Source organism: Passer domesticus, chromosome 13 (assembly GCF_036417665.1).
Source record: "Passer domesticus isolate bPasDom1 chromosome 13, bPasDom1.hap1, whole genome shotgun sequence".
Taxonomy (NCBI): domain Eukaryota; kingdom Metazoa; phylum Chordata; class Aves; order Passeriformes; family Passeridae; genus Passer; species Passer domesticus.
This window is the reverse complement of record NC_087486.1, coordinates 10,564,215-10,571,114: the sequence shown is the minus strand read 5'-3', so window position 1 is coordinate 10,571,114 and position 6,900 is coordinate 10,564,215.

Sequence of the window (6,900 nt, the reverse complement as noted above, 5' to 3'; positions counted from 1 at the left end):
TTGTGTGAATGCTTAGTGCAGGTAGCTATAGAAACTGCAATATTTTTTCCCTAAAAGCTTTGAAGACCCAGCACAGCAGAGCTCAATAGCTGCTCGCTAATCTCCCAGGGCCCTCCTTTGCTTGCCATGAATTTTGTGGTTGCTGGCTGGCTGTTCAGAATATCTCATTGTTGACCTCCAGTTTTCTTAGTAAAATGTCTCAGCATAACAAACTTGGGAAATAAGGAGTTTTGCTTTATAACAAAGTATTCAATGTATGACAGTCTTGCAGATGTGAAGAACTGGTGATGAGCCAAAGCCACAGTCTCTGGTTGGAGCACTCTGGGTTGGGGGAGGAAGAGGAGCCTACTTAGACTTTGTCGACGTGGTATGTTGACAGATAAAGTTCACTTCAGGACTCTGGCCAAAAACTGTACATCCCACTTCTGAAATAGCATAGTTGGCTGGGAAATACCATTGTTAACTTTGTGTTATCATACTGAACTTGTAAAGATAATTTTACTTGCTTGTTTTCTCTGGGAAAAATCCTATTCTGTCTTCTCAGTTGTCTTTAACCATGGTCCTGCCTGAAGTAGGAGGCAATGAGTGTGGATGCAGAACTGCTTGAATGCCAAGGTTCTTTTGGTGCTATATCTGATCTGAAGAGTAATAGATAATAAATGTAATTTGAGAGAAAAGAGCATATGTAGCTTTTGAGATTCAGTACCTTCCAAGCATATTTGTGTAGTCTGTCACATTATACTCCCTATTCTGTCTCCTATGACAGAAGATGAACAGCATATGTCAGCCTAAATTTATTTATTAAAAGGAATAGTTCTTAGACCTAAATCAAAGAAGTTTCAAATGCTGGAGCAAATCAGCCTTTCTGCTGTAGGCACAGGAAGTTTCTGACAGTATATTTCTGTTAAGGGAAGTACTTAATACTCTTGTTGAGACTGCAGTGGTTTTTGTCCTGACATCATGTATGCTCTCCTTTAATTCACAGGGTTTAGGTACTTGGCACAGACACTGCAGAGGCTGACTCTGGACCAGTGGCTGCCAGTCACTTTGAAGTGCTTTGGGCCTTTTCTGGTCCCATCTGATGGAATTAGCTGGAGATGAGGTCTGCAAGGTGCTGCTCTGTAGGACAGATACTGGTGAAGGCAGACACCATATGAGCTCTTATAGAAAAGTGGTTTCTCACCTTCTGTAGATTTTGTAGTCATAGGAAGAACAACCACCCCCAGCCCATGCCAGTAATCCCCATTCTGGCCTGAATGCTGCTTAGGTGGATATAAACTGTGTCACTGAGCAGTTGTGCAGCCCTCCAGCTGGGTTGGGAAATAACCCAAAATATTCCTGTTCAGCTGAACAGACTCAGTGAGCTGCTTATCATTTTTTTTAACCTGTATTAGAAATTACTTGTCTTTCCTGTTAGAGTAGAACAGCATGTGAAAACCACCAATCTAATCACCTCAGATGGAAAAACTGGTACCCAGGCTCAAATGTGCGGTGGAGTGGTGGAAGGGTCTGGGATGGACGGGGAAGCTGTGCCAGCCCTGGCAGAGCTCACGGCCAGCAGGGGCACTGCCGGCTCCCGGCGGCGGGGACTCCCCCGGGCTGCGGCTTCTGAAGCTTGAGGATGGTGTGAAATGATGTAGGAGTGAGCTGGGTGAGCACCAGCATCCCCTTGTGTGATTGCTGATTGTTTAGGACATCGGGCACTCCATCGTTCCTTATAGCTTTGGAGGATATTGCTGTCAGTGTCCATGTCTGCAAAGGTGATGGAAGATTGATGTATCCCATTGCACATTCACACCTGATGAGACCTAATGAACTTTCTAAATGTCCTCTGCTTGGCTGGGCTGGTGTGGAGTGGCTCACGACTGAGGTTCAGCAATCCTGTGACCACATCCATTTGTAGACCTGGACAAAGTCTCCGAGTGATTCATCGCCTGGAAGAGGAGCTGGCTGATCCTGGCACTTATCCCATCCTCCACAGAAGATGAATTGTGTCCATGGGGCTCCTTCCTGTGGCCCTGGAGCAGATGTGTGGGATTTGGTAGGATAGTGGCAGCTGCAGTCGGCTGTGAGCATTGCCCCCCTGCACTCCAGGTGTGCAGCAGCCTCAGTGGCACCACGGAGCCCTCTGTGAGGGCTGCAGCCACTGCTGCTGCCCCAGGGCAGGCTGGCAGCGAGAGCTCAGCTCCTGCTACAGCGTGGTTTTGCTTGTTTGTGCACTGATTTCCTCTGCTTTGAGTAGGTGCAGACAAGTGAAATGTTTCTGACTCAGTGAGGTATGGGAATCTGTGAGCCTTAATACCATCTGTGGCCTTAGGCTGTCACTTCCTAACAAGTGTTAATTTAGTCGTGCTCTCCTCTCGGCTCTCACTTTGCCCCCACGTATGTATTTTAGTGGGAGAAACACAGGAAAATGCTCCCTCAGCCATGCCTGCAGGATGGAGGCACTTGCTCTGTGCTGGATGTCACCCTCCTAATATGCAGCCAAGGCTGGCTCTTGCAGGTGTGAGAGATGAGGTAATATTCTACTGCTGCCAAAAGGTTATTAGGTAAAACAAGGAAAGTTGTTGGTTCTGTGTGTTGTTATTTGTGGTTTGGATTTGTTCTAGTTAATTTGTTGGGTGTTGCTGTGAGCTGGGAGAGGGGTGGGGTTGAAGACCTGACCAAAAGGAAGTGGGATGAGAGGGGAGGGGACACAAAAATAAGTGGTCAGGGAAGAATGTGAGTTCCAGAGTACCCAGCTGATGGGAAAGGGGACAGGGGCTGCCCCAGGCCCAAAAGGAATTAAAAGTTGCCATTTTGTTGGAGGGTATGCTCAGCTCTAGGGTGAGAGAGGCTCACAGCTGGCTCAGCTGAGTCAGTACAAATAAAGAGGTTTTTTTTGCTTAGTCGACTTTGTCCCGATTTAAATTGTATCTAAAAGTTAGTATGTTTCTAACAGAGGTGTCCTTTACTGTGCAAGGGCTTCATGTGTTTCCAGCAAGGCTTTTTCCAGCCCCTCCAGCAGCTAGGAGCACATGCTGTCGTTCTGGACATGCTGGGTCCAACTGGATCCCCACCTTCTCCTGCAGCTCAGCCTCTCACAGGGGTTGCTGCGGCTTGACTTAGCAGAAGGACCTGTTTCAAATTAGCAAAGAGTCTGAGGTAATTGAGCTCTTATTAATGTCGTTTTACCCCTGCCAAAATGAATGGCAGAGACCTCTTAGCAAGCCCACTGGCCAGCTGAGGCTCTGCTCACTGACCAGTGTCCCCCATGGACACTCCACTCACAGAGAGCCAGCTGGGAACAGGGGCCTGGTCTGACACGCTTTTGGGCACTGTCACTGTGTGGAAATGTTGTGCTATGTCACATTCAAGCACGAAAGAGTTTGTACATCGCATAGTTCATTTAAAAGTAACTATTTCTGTGTTGACATGGTGCCTAGAAATTCAGACTGCTCAATGGCTCAGGTTTGTACCTCAGTAAGATGAGCATCTCAATTGTTACATGCTCCCAGCTTTGACTCTTCCTTCCCACCAGAGCTTCCCTATGGCTGCAGTGCCCATTAAAGAAGAGCACTGACAAAAAAAGCCCTTGGAGTCAGAAGCTTTGCACAGGCTGCATTGCTGTGGTTTTCATCTCTGTGTTTGGCTCTGAGTAAATGATAGCTTGGATTTTCAAGACAATTAGCCTGGGTTTACTCACAGGAAAGAGGAAATGGCAAGCTGGAGTTGGTTTTGAAGAAGTACAGAGGAAACACTTGTAGAACTTTGGGTGTGTTTAAAGGTGGAGGGGAGCAGCCGTGGACTGCAGCCTGGGTGAGCAGAACCACATCTCTTGTAGCACTGAGTGACATTAGAGCAGTGTGTGATGTGCCCAAGGACTGACCAGAATGTCAGTCTAACTTGCTGAGGACTGACCAGAACGCCATGGCAGCACTCCCAGGAATGGAGTCAGAGCTAATCGAAGCTTTTGCATGAGTTCAAAGTAATATTCCTATCTTTTGTCAGTTGTGATTTGTCCCCAGTGGCTCCAGGCAGCCAAAGCAAGACAAGGTGTCAAGGAGAATCACCCCTATGAGTACCATGATTTTGTTTCTGCAAACGATTTAACAATGAAATGCCATTTTTAAGTTATATCTGGGACACCACAAATGTGAAGCTCCAGACAGATTCTTACTAACCCTTGTGCAGCCAGTGCCTCTTTTTGACTCTTGGCATTTGGTTCTGCTGAGGTGCTGCTCTGGCTGGTTGCACTTTGATGTCTTTCAGAAATAGCAGTTCCAAGTTCAGGAGGTCTGAAGTGTGTCTTGCATCCAGCTGGGAAATTGGATTTTACAAACCCAAGTCTGGAGCAGGACTGGGTGTTCCCAGGAGTGCTCCTCTACCTCATCTCTCCTGGGTGTTTTAATCCAAGATTTAAGTTCATCTTCCAGCACTGCCCTGCTCCAGCCATCCTTGTGAGCTGCTGCCAGATGGGTTTGTCTCACCCAGTGCCAGGTGCCTCTTAGGGAGGAGGAAGGATGCAGGCACTGAGGGAACAGCAAATGGAAAATACCTCTCCCTCCATTAGACCAGAAAAGGCACAATCATACTGGGTGAACAAGCACAGTGGTCCACCCAACTGTGAAAAAACCCGTTCCTCACTTTTAATGGCTGTTCTGAGGCACCTATCTGTTTGTTTGTTTGTTTGTTTTGAAACAGTGTAAAAACCACTTTAAGAGCTGACAGCAGATTAAATAGGGCAGGAATATTTTTAAGAATTCTCTAAGAATTCTTGCCTAAAAGCAGCACAACATGGGGTGTTGTTGCATGAAGAAACCACCAACAGGCACTAAATATTCTCTAGGAAATGCCCCAGCAGAGCTCCAGAGCTCAATGTACAGACAAAGGCAGCTGCATCTTCCACCCCATCACTTACAGGTGGCACAGCTCAGCAGTTCTCAGTCAAGGCCTGGGTGTGTGGAGCCACTTGTGCAGCCAAGGTGATTTGGGGTTTGGGTAACACCCAGTGAGCCTGGCAGGGCTGGGCAGCTGCACCTCCTGCCTCAGGAGGGGCTCTGTCCTGGGAACCCCCAGAGCTGCCCCAGCAGCACCGTGCTAACTCTGCTTTTCTTCCAAATATTTCTCAGGTTGAATCCCTTGTGTGTCCTGTACCACAGGGATGGCCAAGAAATCCTTTCTCAATGAAAGGATTTACCCAGCCATGCTTGTGTTATCAGAGAAACTTCCTGAGCTACTGATACATAACAGCCCCTGTTAGCTGGACGCTTGAGCGATCCAATTGCTGTTTGTAAAGTGACAATGAGTTTGCAGTTTGGGTTTAATCCTATGGGAAATAATAACTTGGGAAATTCTTCAAGACAGCACTGTTGAACATTTCCCTTCCACCAGGCTTGCCCATGGGTGTCTCTGAAGCCACCCTTGAGGTGTCCCCTGCCTGTCCTCTGTGTGTGCCACCAGCTCATGCTCAGGCTGCCACGTGGCTGCAGGCGTGGCTGGAGAGCTGTGTGGGGAGCTGGGAGCTGATCTGTGCAGCTGGGCCAGCTGCTGGCCACAGCAACCAGAATCGTGTGAGAAGGAGCATTTGGAGCTTGGGAGGGGGAAATTAATGGAATCACTTGGCTGGCAGGGACCTGCAGCAATCTTCTAGTCCAACTGCTTGGCCACACCAGGACTGAGTTTTTTCCTAGAAACCAACTTTCCTCTATTAAAAGCATATTTGTTTTAAAAAAAACCCCAAACAAAACCAAAAAACCAAGAAACCAAAAACCAATTAAAAAATATGCCAAGTGTCATTAAAATAAAGTTCTCTTTAATAAAATGCTGAATTCTCACTTGTGAGTGATGCTTATCCCTGAAGTGCCTTTAGGAGCCTGTGCAGTGCTTGGCAGTGGGAGCAGTGGCCAGCCTGTTGTGGTGGCCCTGAGCACAGCTGGGTGAAAGGACAAAGTGATTGTTGTGGATTCCAAAACTGAAAAAAGTTCTTTTCCACAGAACAAGATAAAGTATCAAATATTTGAATATTTGTCTTCAGTCTACACAGTAATTGATGCAATATCCTTTGGAGAGGGGCAGGAGAAACAAGTGACCTTGTTTCCTTAACATGTTACCTGGAGTAAATCCAGGATATTTCACACTTCCAGAAGCATTTATAAATCACAGTGAGGTTTCCCTGGGCTGGAGAGGGTGTGGGTGGGATCTGAGGCACCTTGCAGTGGGAGCACACCTCTGTTATTCAGCTCATCAAAGCAAGGCAGAGTGGAGCCTGAGGAGTCTGATTTGTTTGGGAGCACTGCTCACCTGCTGTGTGGACATTGTGGTTAGCTTGGTTTGTTACCAACAAAACAATTTTTAACCCTTCTGACAAAAGTAAATAATTCAGAGACAAAGTGGTGTGGTGCAAAGGAGCTTTCCACGGGGCTGACAGAGGAGGCTCTGCTCTTCTCCAAGACCTGGGCCCGTCCTTTCCCAGTGCTGCTCTTTGCTGCAGGCTGCTAGCTCTGTTTCTAAGCCAGGCCAGGGTTTACATGCAAAAACTGGAACTAATATTTCATTAAAATGGGGTGGAAATTAAAATGGAATTTAACCATGGAGAGCTGTTGTTTCGTTAGCACAACAGAGATCTGCACCAGGTGTGAACCAGCACCTGTACAAACTGCTCAGAACCAGCCTTGGTGCTTGTCAAAGCTGGTGGTGTTTTAAGGGGGAGCAGCTGTGCAGCTTCTGCCAGTGTCAGTTGTGGGCAAAGCTTTCCACCTGACCATCACCTCCAGGTGTGTAACTACCTGCCATGGGCATTGTTAACTTGACCAACTAGAGCTTAAACTGCCTTGCAAATAAGTAATGTTGGCTCTGGGGCTACTGCTCAGTGCTCAGCATTGCATTTTAATGCCTTTTCACTTAACTGAAGAGGAGCTG